Source organism: Camellia sinensis, chromosome 5 (genome assembly GCF_055761805.1).
Source record: "Camellia sinensis isolate YWXY chromosome 5, ASM5576180v1, whole genome shotgun sequence".
Lineage (NCBI taxonomy): Eukaryota > Viridiplantae > Streptophyta > Magnoliopsida > Ericales > Theaceae > Camellia > Camellia sinensis.
The window spans coordinates 86,387,768-86,403,989 of record NC_138965.1 but is presented as its reverse complement, the minus strand read 5'-3'; positions in this window follow the sequence as shown (position 1 = coordinate 86,403,989).

Here is a 16,222-nt window from a genome sequence, read left to right as displayed (position 1 = left end):
GTAAAGCTCCCAAAGAGTGGGAGTGAAGTCATTGAGACCCTGCGTCCCAAAATCTCCGAGGCCAATCTCCTGTGCACGTAGGACGGTTGGTTAGGAGGTTAATTTTAACTTCTTGTTATTACACTATTTGATGTAGGTTTAATGTTTTTTCGCTGTTCGAGTTTTGATTTAAGCAAAATTTGTCTTGGGAGGTCGGGACAAATTTTCAAGTTATAGTCTCCTATCTCAGAACAGACAACAGGACACCTTGGTGATATCTGTAAGAGGTGCTGCCCTGAGCCTGCGCGAGAGTGGGAGGATTTTTCTGTAAAAAAAAAAAAAAAAAAGTCATTAAAAAATATTAATTACGAGTATAAATAAATAATCAAAAATTAAATTTTGAATTAAATTAATAATATAAAATCTATTTAGAATATGTTGTAAAAGAAATTTATAATCAATTAAATTTTACTAATTTTTATTACAGTTACACTATAGAAGATTTTTATTCTAATGTCATTCATTATATGTTATAAGTTCTTTATAAAATTGCATGTCATAATTTAATTAGTAAAATTTAAATAATAAATTACAAAAAATTTATTTATAATAAAATATAAATACATTCATTTTATAAGTTTCATAATTTTAATTTACCATATGATAGTAATAAATTATATTCTTTAATATACTAATTTTTTCTTATTTTGTAAAACTTAAAAATTTGTTTACTTAAAATTGTTGTCATAATAACTCTTATCTATATATTACATAAGAAAAATGGGATTTTTAGGAAGAAACCTTTTACGAGTTTCAAATCCTCATTCAAAAATTATTGAATTTTTTTAATTTTAAACCATTAAGAAAATTCTTATTGGCTAGCTTCCATTTATCTTTTATTTCACAATTCTATGTCGGGAAAAAAAAAAAGAATTGTTTCACTTATATAAAGTGAATCTTATACTTTCATTTTATATAAAGGGAATCTTATACTTCTATTTATATAAACAAAAGGAGATTTTTAGTGAGAAACCTTATAATCAATATCTCATACTAATTTTTTTGATTTTCTTAATATTAAACAATTAAAAAAATTCTCATTTGTTAGTTTCCATTTAACTTTTATTTTACAATCTCACATAGAGGTTTTGATTTTAAAAATATTTTTTGATTTTCTTAATTTTAAGCAATTAAGAAAATCTCCATTTGCTAGCTTACATTTAACTTTTATTTTACAATCTCACATAAAGGTTTTGATTTTAAAAATAATTTGGTATGAGGTTTTGAAAGTCTCATAATATCTCTCCTTAAAAGTATTCTTTTATAAAATATATAGATATATTGATAGTCTCAACGTCACTCTTATTGCTCCTTAATACAAAAATTATGAGATAATTATGATGATTTTAAATTTGTATTTAAAACTTATAAATCATGGGATAGATTATTATAATTTTAAATTTATTTTGTGTCAATTTTAAATTTAAATTAATATATTGTTTTCTATATTTTGGTGACAGTTTAAATTTTAATAAAATAAAATTTAAAATTTTTAATTAATTAATTTTTGTGTAAGCTGGTTGGTCTTTTGACCTAACTGATTAAGTTAAATTGTTTTTTATTTGAATGATTTGCTGATTTAATCATGATTTTAGCGGTTTTACTAAAATATATTGGTTAGATTTGTTTAATTCGAAATAAACTAAAAAACTGAGATTACTTGATTAGAAATAAATTTATCGTCCGAACAATTGTTATTTTTTATTTTACAATCTCATATCGGAAAAAAAAAAAAAAAAAACAAAACAAAACAAAACAAAACAAAAGTAAGTTATTTTACTTACATAAAGTGAAATCTTATAAAAGGGGTTTTGAGAGAGAAGCCTTCTAGAAGTTTTAAACATTCATTCTAAAATTATTAAAGTTTCTTAATTTTAAATAAGTAAGAAAATTCTCATTAGCTAACTTTCATTTATCTTTTATTTTACAATTCCACATTGGGGAGAAAAAAAACAAGTGAATTGTTTCACTTATATAAAGTGAATCTTATGCTCTTATTTATATAAATTATTGAATTTTCTTAATTTTGAACAATTAAGAAAATCTTCATTGGCTATCTTTCATTTAATTTTTATTTTACAATCTCACACCAGGAAAAGAAAGAAAAAGTGAATTGTTTCACTTATATAAACTAAATCTTATACTCCCATTTATATAAGTAAAAAAATATTTTTAGTGAGAAACCCTATGATCAATATCTCATACCATTTTTTTCTTTTTATTTTCTTAATTTTATACAATTAAGAAAATTCACATTAGCTAACTTCCATTTAACTTTTATTTTGCAATCTCACATAAAGGTTTTGATTTTAAAAATAATTTTGTATGAGATTTTGAAACTCTCGTAGTATTTAACTTTAAAATAATTAAAATCACACATCGAGAAAAGAAAAAAAATTGAGTTATTTCACTTATATAAAGTGAATCTCATACTCTCATTTAATATTATAATATTGTACATATTTCAGTTCAACATGATTTAAATTTTAAAATAAAATTTAAAAGTTTTAATTAATTAATTTTGTTGTAAATTGGTTAGTCTTTTGATTTAGCCGATTAGGTTGAATCGTTTTCAGTTTGACTGATTTATAGGTTTAATCGCGATTTTAGCTGTTTTATCAAAATATATTGCTTAGATTTGTTTGATTTTAAATAAATTAAGATTGATCGTATTAAAAATTAAACAACTAAGATTGCTTTATTAGAAATGAATTTTACGTCCAAACAGTTGTTAACTTTTATTTTACAATCCCACCTCAGGAAAAGAAAAAAAAAATGAGTTATTTCCCTACATAAATCTTATACTCCCATTTGTATGTTTTAGTTCAAAACAATTTAAATTTTAAAATTAAAATAAAATTTAAAAGTTTTAATTAATTAATTTTTGTATAAGTTGATTGGTCCTTCGACCTAGCTGATAGGGTAAACCATTTTCGATTTGACTGATTCGCTGGTTTAACCGTGATTTTAACGATTTTATCAAAATATATTGGTTAGATTTGTTTGATTTGAAATAAATTAAAAATTGACCTAATTAAAGAATAAGCGATTGAGATTGCTTGATTCGAAATAAATTTTTTATCCAAACAATTGTTAATTTTTATTTTACACACTCTCACATCGAGGAAAAAAAAAAAGAAAAAGAAGAAAAAAAGAAGGAAAAAGTGAGTCATTCACTTATCTATATATTATATAAAGAAAATGAGGTTTCTAGTGAGAATGCTTCTAGGAGCTCCAAACTTTCATTCTAAAATTATTAAATTTTCTTAATTTTAAATAATTGAGAAAATTCATATTATTCATATTAGTTAACTTACATTTAACTTTTATTTTATAATCTCACATTGGAAAAAGAAAAAAAAAAAGTGAATTGTTTCACTTATATAAAATGAATCTTATGCTTCTATTTATATAAATTATTGAATTTACTTAATTTTAAATAATTAAGAAAATGGTAAATTACAGCAATGGTTCTTGTAGTTACCCGTGATTTCATTTTGGTCCATATACTTCTAATTACATCAATTTTGCCCCTATAATTTGGTTTTTGACTCTATATGGTCCAATAATTAACCGCCGTTAACTGTTTTGACGGAAATCCGCATGTGCATGGACGGGATGAAAACCAGTCACTTTTTGGAGTGTACTTAAAAGTATACTTTTTTATTTTTTTTATGACATTATCTCTTTATTTTTTTGTACGCTTATTTAAATCATTCTAAACAACCGTATTATATATATATATATATATATATATATATATATATATTATTTTTAGTGAATATTTTTAAAATTTTAAATAATTTTTTTATTTTTATTTTTTTATATACACCTTACTTAGATGTATCTAAAAAATAAAATATTTGTAAAAAAAATATTTTTAAAAATTAATAAATACACAAAATATGAAAAATATACGAAATTTTTATTTTTTTTTATATTTTTGGTTTTTAATTATTATTTTTTAAATATTAATAGTAAAAAAAATATTTATTTGACACATTATTAATTTTTTAATTCGGGCAATGGTTGGCAATTTTTTAAATTTTTATATTTTTATGTGAAATTACCACTCAATCATGCCTGCATTCATGCTCAGCCTAAAAGCTTCGGCTCGGCTGCTTCTAATTTGGAGGAAATATCTTCAAATAATAAGCCTTGGTTCAGGGAATCCAAAAAATATGGGAGAAGTTACCTACAGTAATTGGTTTATCAACTAATGTATTAACATATATTATGATATCGTTAATTCAAAATTTTAAATTTCACTTATTATATAAATTATAAAAATTTAAAATTTTTAAAATTATATCATATCATTTGTTGGTACATTAATTGGTATACGAATTAATGTGTATAATTTTTTTCTTTCAAAAATTGATTATAAAATTACGAAAGTGTTCATAATTCTGCATAAAACTTCTAAAATTATGTCATATCATTCGTTAGTATATTAATTGATATATTAATTAGTGTGTATAATTTTATTCTTTCAAAAATTAATTATAAAATTATGAAGGTGTTTATAATTCTGCATATTAATGTTTATAATGAATGCTATTGATCTAAAAATTAAAAAAATCAAAAAGTTAACAACGTATCAAATAAATTAATTTTTTTAGTATTAAATTTTTATAAGTTGATTTTGACTCAATAAATTATGTTTTAGTTAAAATTCCAATAAAAACTATATTTTAGCAAATAGACAAGTTACTTCATTACACCTCTATTTAGTTGAGTTTTAGAAATTATATTTTGAAAAATATTAAAATTTTAAAAAATAGTTTGTTTAATTTTTGATATTTATTTATATTAAATTAATTTTTAATATTTAAAAAATAATAATTAAAAACCAAAAGTATAAAAAAAAATTAGTAAATTTTTCATATTTTGTGTATTTATTAATTTTTTAAATATTTTTTTAATAAATATTTTACTTTTTAGATACATCTAAATAAGGTGTATCTAAAAAAATAAAAAAATATATTTAAAATATTAAAAATATTCACTAAATATATACATATATAAAATAAGATTGTTTGAGATGATTTAAATAAGTGTACAAAAACATAGAGAGATAATGTGACAAAAAAAAAAGTATCTTTTTTTTAAGTATCCTTTTTTTAAGTATCTTTTTTTTTTTTTTTTAAGTACACTCCAAAAACTGACTGGTTTTCATCCTGTGCATGCAAGGCACGCGCGAGTTTCCGGCAAAAAAGTTAACGGCGGTTAAATATTGGACCACATAGAGCCAAAAACTAAACTGTAAGGGCAAAATTAATGCAATTAGAAGTACAAGGAGCAAAATGAAATCACGGGTAAACTATAGGGACCATTGCTGTAATTTGCCCTTGAGAAAATTACCATTGGTTAGCTTCCATTTAATTTTTATTTTATAATCTCATATCGAGAAAAGAAGGAAAAAGTGATTTTTTTTCACTTACATAAAGTAAATCTTTTACTTCCATTTATAAAAGCAAAATGAGATTTTTAGTGAGAAACTTTATGATCAATATCTCATACTAATTTTTTTGATTTTCTTAATTTTAAACAATTAAGAAATTCCCGATTGGATAGTTTCCATTTAACTTTTATTTTATAATCCTACATAGAGGCTTTGATTTTAAAAATAATTTTATATGAAATTTTGAAACTCTCATAATATTTCTCTTTAAAAGTATTCTTTTGTAAAATATATAGATATATTGATAATCTCAATATCACTCTTACTGTTCCTTAATACAAAAATTATGAGATAATTATGATAATTTTAAATTTGTATTTAAAATATATATAAATTACGGGATAGATTATTATAATTTTAAATTTATATTGCCTTCCATATTTAGTGGCAGTTTGAATTTTAATAAAATAAAATTTAAAAGTTTTAATTAATTAATTTTTGTTTAAGTTGGTTGGTTTTTTGACCTAACTGATTAAGCTAAACCATTTTTGGTTTGAATGATTTGCTATTTTAACTGTGATTTTAGCGATTTTAGATGTTATGATAATTCTTTCTTACTCATTAAGTTTTTAAAATTTCTTTAATTATTTGCCTTTCAAAAACCAATATGACAATTTTTTAAAATTCATATATTTTTATTCTAAAATAGTGAAATATTAGAATTATGTCATTTTTTTTTATAACAAAGCATAATTTTAATTATTAATTGTCAATATAACAATTTTAATATATCTATACTATATATTATAGTACAGGAACATTTGAAACAAAACGCTCAAACTTATATATAAAATTTTATTTACGAGAAACAAAATGTTAAAAAAAATTAAATATAATTATCGTATTTTTAATAAATAATATATTATTTTGTCCCGTGCATAGTACAAGTGATAGTGTGAAAATATATTAAAATTAACTTGTGGTGTTAGACTAAACATTAGAAGTGGCCTGAAAGCTAGTTGATTAAATATTTATGACAATGTGACATTCACCTAGTCATTAAAAATTGTCTTGATTATTTAAAATTATCTTTATCAATTTGTAACCGGTATGAGTTAGTTTCATGGTTCCAATATTAGATTAAATATTAAAAATGAGTCTAGAAAATTTAATTCGAGTCGATTTTTTTTCAACAATTCTTTATTTTAGCCTATAAGACATCTTATTTTCATAACTCATAATAATAATAATAATAATAATAATAATAATAATCTTAATGTTTATGGTACTTTTTGTCAATCAATAAAAAATATTTATAAATACTAAGAGAATTACATTTGAACAAATTTTAACATAATTTTTTTACTTTAAAATTCTAATGCCTACACATTTTGTTTGATTCTATCTATATCTTTGGAGGTTTCACGGTTTTTTTTTTAATGGAATGTCTGTTTGCTATAATATAGATATATAGATTGGAATATCAATGCATATAAATTTATTAAACATCAAGAACAAAAAAAATCTATGAAAGATGTAGATGAATTCCTATATTTTAGTAGTATAAAAATTCAAATTTAAATTTATATTTTAGTTAACTTTCCTTTTCAATTTCTAAATTTAAGTTTTTAAATAAATTAATTAACTTTCCTTTTGAAATGCATAAATCAAGGCATAAAAGTTATTTAAATTTTTATATATATTAACTAACTTTCTTTTTAAATTTAAATTTTTAAATGAATTAATTAACTTTCCTTTTGAAATGTGCAAATCAAGGCATAAAAGCTATTTAAATTTTTAAATAAATTAATTAACTTTTCTTTCAAATTTAAATTTTTAAATGAATTAATTAAATTTTCTTTTAAAATATGTAAATCAAGGCATAAAAGCTATTTAAAATTTTAAATAGATTAATTAACTTTCTTTTTAAATGGATTAATTACTATTGTTTTAAATGATTCAATAAAAGTTAACCAATAGAAATTTTTTTTAATTATTTAAAAAATAAGAATTCTAGAAAAATAGTAGGAGAATTTTGAACTTCACAAGGGCCTTTTCATTAAAAACCTCACTTTACTTATATAATATATAGATTAGGCCCCATTTGAGACTATATTTTAGTCAAAAGATAAGAAGTCATTATAACTTATTATATTACTTTTTTTTAAAAAAAAAATTACTAATCTTTTTTATAAAAATTTAAAAAATTACTTAAAATAACATTTTCCTACGAGAGACCTTAGTTGGTTTGGAAATTGTCTATTTTAGTTCATTTTTTAATTTTTTTTAATTATTTTAGTTTATTTAAAAAGTTATAATTGAAATAACAATTCGTTTTTTTAATTGATTTGATAATTGTAAGAAAAAAAAAATTATAATTTAAATATAATATTTTATATTATTAATTAATTTAATTTATTTTTATTATTTATTTTAACCTAAAACTGAGCTGTTTACTTTTTCCACTCGATGATTTGGAGCTTTATGCTTGACTTCCCTTGGAGAATCAACAGCTAAAAGTTAAAATGACTTTTTGAAGTTATTTTTAGTATACAAAAATGTTTAAGACTTCCTTTTTTCCACCCCTTTTGATCCTCTCTCTTTTTGATTGGTTACTTTTTTTTTTGTTTTTTTTTTTCCTTCTCCTCCAATTATCACCTGTCACGTGTGTGTGAAGTGGTAATAGTGGTGATTGAAGAAAGTCTCTATCAATGCTCTTTGGAGGAGGTCTTTATCAATGCTCTTTTAATATGTTATAGTGCACAAAGATTAGTTACAGTGCACAAAGATTAGTTTTATATTATATGATTCTAATGGTTTGTATATTATTTTGGCACAATTAATTTTCAAAAAATACTATAAATTCATATTTTTAGATTCACAAATTAATTTATAATAGTGTGAGAAGGAAGTTGATATTATATCATTAGAGTAAAAGAGTTGACACTTATCATATCACATCATTAACCTTATTTGGTAGAGTTTTTTTTTAATTAAAAATTGATAATTAGAAAATAGAAATTAAAAACACTCTTTCTTCAGTTTTTAAATAATCAACTTATTTAAGTTATTTCTATCTAATAAGATATAAGCAGATGTTGTACCAAATAGTCTAACACAGACTTTCAAATTAAAATAAGTCATAATCACCTCGTAAAAGCTCTAGCAAACAGTCAAATTGTGTGTCAAATTGTGATTTTTTTTTGTAGGGCTCAAATATTTTTCTTAATTTTCATATTAATTTTTTGGTTGTTAGGTTTACTCCTCAAAACATCACTTGTAGTTTTACTGATATGGCAAAAAGGTTTTTGACAAATTTCATATCAAATTTGGCATAGAATTTCACTAATTTTAGGTGAGATATATTGACTACCATTGGAGATGAGATGGGGAATTCGGTAATAGATTCCTTATTGTCTAATTTGTCCTTTAAAAGGACAATAATTATATAGATCCTTTCAAACCACCTAATATTTTAAAATTTGTTTCATTTACTATATTACCCTCATGTGTATATATATATATATATATATATGCAAACTCTCTCTTATAACGTCCCGAAATAAATACAATATTAATTAAAAGACGACATAAGATGAGATAAGCAACTTCCATTAATTCCAATTTCTCATACAAAAGAGCAACACATGCAAACATACATTCATAAGTCTAACTCTAAATCTATAGCATGTGTTACACGGTAAGGAAACAAAATGAAAGATAAACAAATAAGAGAATGTCCTAAATGCTTACAACTTTCTAAGTTGGTTCTTGGTTACAACAAAATATATTTAAATCCCAATACATATAAAAGCTCTTGGCTTGTATAAAACAATTACACAATTAACAAAATGAAGCTCTTGTTCCAAGTCCTCCCAAGCTATTGCCTTGGTGGAGGCACATCATCAATACCTGAAATGTTTTTCCCATATAGGGTGAGCCAAAGCCCCGTAGAAATAATCCAACACAGCATATGAATCATAACAAAGTTATAAGGGTAAAATGCACTTGTAATGCTCATGACAAAACATTTTATATCTCTTTCAAATCATACCATGCCAGGTTTATGTTACCATTCACGAAACATTTTCGTTTTTATAGAAAAACCAGATTTGTGGATACAGCTTTGTGAATCTCTAGGTACGTGTCTGCTAGTAGGCTATACAAGCATTACTCTTTTGTCATTTTTACTGGTGTTAGGTTTTATTTCTTGGCAATCCCGTTTGACAAAACTCCTTTGAGTTGTAATTTTATTCGCATTTTTATTTCAGTGAGGCTATGAGTTGTTAGATGCGAATCCAACCCGAATCAAGCATTTCAGAGAAGTTTGTGATGATAAAGCTTTCAAGATTGCCACTTCGCTGATTATGACGGGGATCGAGCTGCCCGGTCAGCTCGCGGGGGTCCAGGGGGCAGCGCCCCTTGGCGGGTCCGGGGCAGCGCCACGGCGGGGTCGAGGGGCAGCGCCCCCGAAGCAAAATGCAAAAATGCATTCAAAGTTGCCTGTTCGATCATGTTAATTTTTTCCAGTTTTTCCAGTTTTGGCCTGTCCGCTCGAGCGGGAAAACGGGCGCTCGAGCGGGGATTGGAAGCTCTCAGCATCTCTGCAGTCGCCTGTAAAAATACTGGAAGGTGTGATTTTACGCTCGAGCGGATTCTCCTACGCTCGAGCGCATCTCAGTTTGTTCGCACGCAGTTTTTGGTCAGTCCGCTCGAGCGGGCTGTGTTGAGCTCGAGCGGAGATCGCGGGACAGATTCTATAAATTCGCTTATTAGGTCAGATTTTGAGGATAACTTCTCCAGATCTTCTTTTTGGTTTCTAGGGTTTATATCTGGGGATACTTTGGGAGTTTTTCTTTGATGTTTTTATTGAGTTTTCAACTCATGATCTAAAGAGAGTACATCAAAGGTTTGTTTGCTATACACAAAAGAGAGAGTTATTCTTCAGTTGTGGATTCTGAAGAATTCGAGCCTGAAGCTCTGGTGGAATCCGGAGTGGCTCATCAGAAAGACAATTCCGTGGTGAAGATGGGGTTGGAAGAGGCACATAAAGGTTGGTTCAATTAGGCGTTGTGGATTCGCTAGGTAATTGAGAGTATACCTGTGTAATTCCTTTAATTCTTCTTAGTGGATTGTCTTGTGGCTGTTGCCCGTGGTTTTTTGATCACAGTTGGAGGTGTCCAATTGTGGTTTTTTCCACGTTAAATCACTGTGTCTCTTTGTCTTGATTGTTTGATTGTTTGATTGGGATTGTTATATTCTGCTTAAAATTGATACATAATCACAAATCAACATCTAGGGGATTTCTAGATTTTTCAACTGGTATTAACCGGAAGGCTCGACACTTATCCGCGTGAGTTTCTGGTCTTTCACCAAGGACACATAAGCCAACTTATCATAGTAACCACACCCCCTACCCAGATTCACCAAGTATCCACCATTTCTCAAAACAATATACATATTTCAAATGTGCAAACATATAACAATGCTCGATGCGGATGAATGAGAATTATTTTTTTTATTCTTCTAGTTCTCATGCAATTTTTACAACAATCATAGATATCCTCCACCGATAGCCCAATATAGATATCTCTAAACAGATAAACCAAAATAATTTCCATAAAGATAAACCTTTCAAATTCCAAGATGTGAGTGGTAATACATACACAACTCCACCCTCTTCATCAATAACAATTAAATTCCATGTTTCCAACATCAATACCATTATTTTTATACAAATTCAACATTTAGGGCAAACCCCTCCCCCATTTTTTTTTCCAACCAATCCCAAATACATCAAAACCAACCATTTTGTTACCTTTACACCTCATTTCCAACCCCACAATCATTTCCAAGAAACCATTTGAAAACCACTCCTTTTAATTTCGAACCAAAATCCAAGATTTTTGTTCAAAAGTCCATTTCTTTCACAAGGAATAGCTAAGTTAAAACCTATAAAGAGGTGCGAAGAAACCTTACCTAAAGCTTAGAAGGGTAAAAGAGAAGAACATGGAAAAACTCGACATCAATGAAACCATGAACCACTCGAGTCAAAGAGAAGCTCTTGACGTGATCTACACTTTATCTCAAAGGATTAGGGTGAGGAGACACCTCTAGGTGAGTAGATCTAAGGATTTAAGTAAGAGAATGTGAGTTTTGAGAGAAAGAAAGAGAGTTATGGGTGAGATGGGAAAAATGAAAGCAACTAATGAGAGAGAAGTATCTTTGGTTCTATTTATAGTGACCAGGTATTAATAGAAAAGTAGGTCCAAGGTCAAATGAAAAGCATAAGTCAAAAATTCCCAAAAAGTAGGGCCCAAGCCAAACAAAATCTGGAAAAAAAAAAGTCACAGAGGTCGACCCTCGCAACAGTGGTGTCAACCGTCAAGAAGAAAAGCTAAGACACTTGTGTTTGGCAGCAGACAAGGTGTCGACCCTCGGACCAGAGGTGTCGACACTAAATTTTAGTAGATAAACCCAGATTTTGTAATAGATAAGGGTCGACACCTCCCAGACTAGTGTTGACCCCAAAGGCTAACAAGAAAAGGCAAGTGTCGATACCACTAAAGGCTGGTGTCAACACTAAATTTTAGTAATGATCTAGGAACCTAGCAGCAAGATGGTGTCGATAACACCCAAGCTGGTGTCGACCCTTGGACCAGAACAAGACAAAGAAAAAGAGGCAGTATCGACACCGACAACGATAGTGTCGACCCCTGAAGCCAAAACCAAACATGAAGAGAAAGGAACGACCATCACGAATATGGTTTCCCAAATTCAAAAGTAATAAATGGGTCAGGTCTAAATCAAGATCGTTATATCTCTCATTTCAATCTCTTCTCTATGTCTCGCTCTCTTTACCACTGTTGCTCTTCATTGGCACCACCGGTGCCATCGTCATTCTCTACCGACGCTACTGTCATTTTATATGGAACACTTTCTTCACTGTCTTCATCATAACTGTCGCTTCTCAAGTCCACGACCTCAGATCTGAGATCACTCACCGTCATCATTACTGGAAAATGACGATTTATGGTTCACGAACTTCAGATCTAAGATCCTTCACTCTTTCTACCTCTAGTTCTAACGATTCATGTTCTTTGTGTGTGCGTATATGTGTGTGCCACTCACCATTTATGCTATGTCTCTCTCTTTCTTTTCTTTTTCTTCTTCTTATCATGATGTTTTGCTTTCGAACTTTGTCTCTCTATCTCTCTCTCTTTTTCTCATGATGCTCTGTTCTTCAAACAATAAAATTTTACTGTAGTTCATGATGCAGCCTTTCTTGTAACAACATTCTCGCAGTGCTTTTCTGAGTAAAATTTTATTGTCATTAAGCAAATCATCATGACTAGAGTAAAATTTATTGTTACAAAAAACATAGTACAAACAAAATGAATGAACCAGAGTCGAATTTTACTTTTAGATCTATCAACAAACAAACAAAAACTCCTGATTTTTCATTACAATATCTCGTTTTCTCGATTTTCTATCAAATTTGAGTTCATTTATCTCATATACGTAGTTGTTAATCTCAAATCTGAGTTTGTAGGTATCAAATCTGAGATGGTGGTGGTTTGAAAGTGAAAATGGTGGCCGACGGTCAATTGTGAGGATGAGCAACGCCGCCTGACGATGAAGATAGTGGAGGCGATAAACAACCATTATCACACACCTCTTTTTATTACCCGAATAACATTACCATATCCATTAACGTCAATCCATTTCCATTATGAATATGCAGAACTATACATACATTATATCCATAATAAATGAAAGTTCTCTCAATCGTACATATATGGAATGCAACAAGAATTACATTTAAATAAAATGTCTATAAGCTTACATCTCTACATTAAAATAAGGGTTTAACCCTTTTACAATAATGGCATTCCGCCAACAAGCATAGGCCCTATGGCTAACAATTTAAGGAAGATCACCGATTTTGAATCATCTATCAATTTGCACTTGAAAAATTATTAGTAACGTGAGATGAACATAAAGTCCAATAGAGATCCAAACATGAGTCTAAACAATAACAACATATAGTTATCTATGATCATGAATGCACCATGACGTATAATATAAATAATGTGACAGCTTAATATTCAAAAGATACTTACATAAATACATTTTCTCCAAAAACATCCATTTTAACACCATAAGGTGTAAAACCTTTTTTTTTTTTTCCAATTATCCAGTTTAGTTCCAAAAGCATTCCTTCACAACACAACCTTATTTATTTAAACCTCTGCGCTAATATAAAAGAATTACGTCTTCAGATTTGTTTCAAAAACACGTTCACATATACGATTCATAACCCGATTCCATAACTCAGCCCACTACACACAGTTATGCAACAACACATCTACTATCATTCCTGACCATGGGCCTAAGGGCAAGGAACACCCATAATAGAAATATTGAGAAATATATATATATATATATATATATATATATATATATATATATATATATTTCTAAATATAAACAACTGAACATAATACATATTTCCATTTCCATTAGCCTACAGTACGGATGCCAAATGATACAACTTACATAACACATAACGTTTTACCAGCCTCACTCGGAGGGAAACGACCCCCAGGTCACACTTTACTGGGTGCAAACCAGAAGGGAGAGGAACCTATCTCAAGGCGATGTGCTTTACCGGCCTCTCGGAGAGAAACAAATCTCAATTCACACTTTACTGGGTGCAAACCAGAGGAGGGGAGGAACCTCTACTAAGGCACCACGCTTTCTCGGCTTAATCGGAGAGAAACATGTTGAAAATGGTTAATTTTTCCTCAAGTTTGGTCTATTTTTTAGGTGGGCCCCGAGTGTCGATTTACTCGGGTCAAAGTGGTAACGCGTTCTATGCCGCGTTGTGATTCACGTGGTATATTTGGTTGCTCAAAACCATTACCGAGTGAATTGGAAATTGAAGCCAAAGTGTGCTCCATGGAAATGGAGTTTTGGTGGAAATTCCTTAAGGTTGTAAATTGGCTTGTCCCACATTGATTTGGTGGGAAGTTTTGAAAGGGTTTATAAGGCTTAGGGTGAGATACTTGGGGTGTGCCCCAAGGGGTACCCAAGTGTTTTAGAGGGAGAGGTTATGGGCAAAATGGGCTAGACCCATTGGACCCAAAAATCACCACACACGCGCGCGCGCGCCGCCGCCGCCGTCCGTCCGGTCGGGCTGGTTGGGTTGGGCTTCTAATCTTTTTGGGCCAAAAACATTTGAATTTAATTTTATTTTTTATTAAAATAAAATCCAGAATTCAAATTAAATTAGTTTGGATTTTTTGTTCATCCAAACAGGGCCCTTCCCGGTTTCAAACAGAAATAAACTGTTTTGGAATTAATGCACACCCAAACAGGGCCCTTCCCGTTTTACTATCTGTTTGAATTAATTCAAATCTGTTTGAATTCAAAACCCAACAGGTATGATACCTGTTCAATTCAAAACCAAGAGCTACATACCTGTTTATTTCAAATCCAAGAGCCACCTTCACATCTATAAATAGGACCACCCTCATTTGATATTTTGCATTCAGAAATTTCGTATTTCACCTCTGTTAATTCTATTCTTCATCTTGCTGCATTTTATTTTCAAAAGAAAGAGTGTAAACACTTAGTGTGTTCGTAAGGCAAACAATTAGTAGTGCTGCTATTGTTTGTGGAAGATCATTTCATCCTGGGAGATAGACGTCCGAATTCTGAAAGCACCGTGGAGAGGACGAATCTGTCTTAAGGACACAGTGTTAAACACTGGACTTGATCAGAAAAATAATTCGAAGAAATTAAATCAAGTAAGTTATTTAATTACTTTCAGTGTTGTTTTTATTTGTTTATTTATTCAGATTTTAATTTTGTTTTTGTAACAAAATAAAATCTGTTTTTATTTATTTATTTTTTATTTCGAGTTTGATTTTTGTAATCAAACATATTCTCTCCTTTTCTCTATTTCTTTTATTCTTGTTGTTGTTTTGTACACAATAGAATTAAATCTTTTTAAATACAGTGAAGATTGTCCTACAATCTTAAGTCAGATTCCTTTTTGGGTATCTTCATTGTATTTAATTTTCTGTGTTTTCAAATTAATATTCTGGTTGGAAAAATAAATAGTGATTTATGTTATTTGACAGATAGTAGTAATATACTGTCTCTTTTCTTTGACAACTACTAGTAGTACGATACTGGTGTCATTAACAATTCAGAATATTATTTGGTATTACAGAAAATTCTTGTGATATTTTATTTTTCTAGTTTTAGTAACAAGGAAAATAAAATTATTTTGTTGTTATAATTATTTTCTGGTTTTAGTAACTAGAAAATTAATTTGTGTTTTAATATTTTCTGATTTTTTTTTTAAATCAGAGATTATGGCTACTACAACTGAAACTGCATCTGGCAGTGGTACTCCTATTGTTACACCTACATCGGTCCCTATCCAGAACCATGTTCATGTACCAATCAATCATGGAGAAAAACCGGAAAAATTTAATGGTACCGAGTTTAAGAGATGGCAGCAGAAGATGCTGTTCTATCTTACAACTCTTAATTTGGCCCGGTTTCTCCATGAAGAGGCTCCAGCACTTAAAGAGGGTGAAAGTGATCGGCAAGTTGTTGCCGCTGTAGATGCTTGGAAACATTCAGATTTCCTGTGCAGAAACTACATCCTAAATGGCCTTGACAATATGCTGTATAATGTATACAGTCCTCTGAAAACAGCAAAACAATTGTGGGATTCTTTGGAGAAGAAATACAAGACAGAAG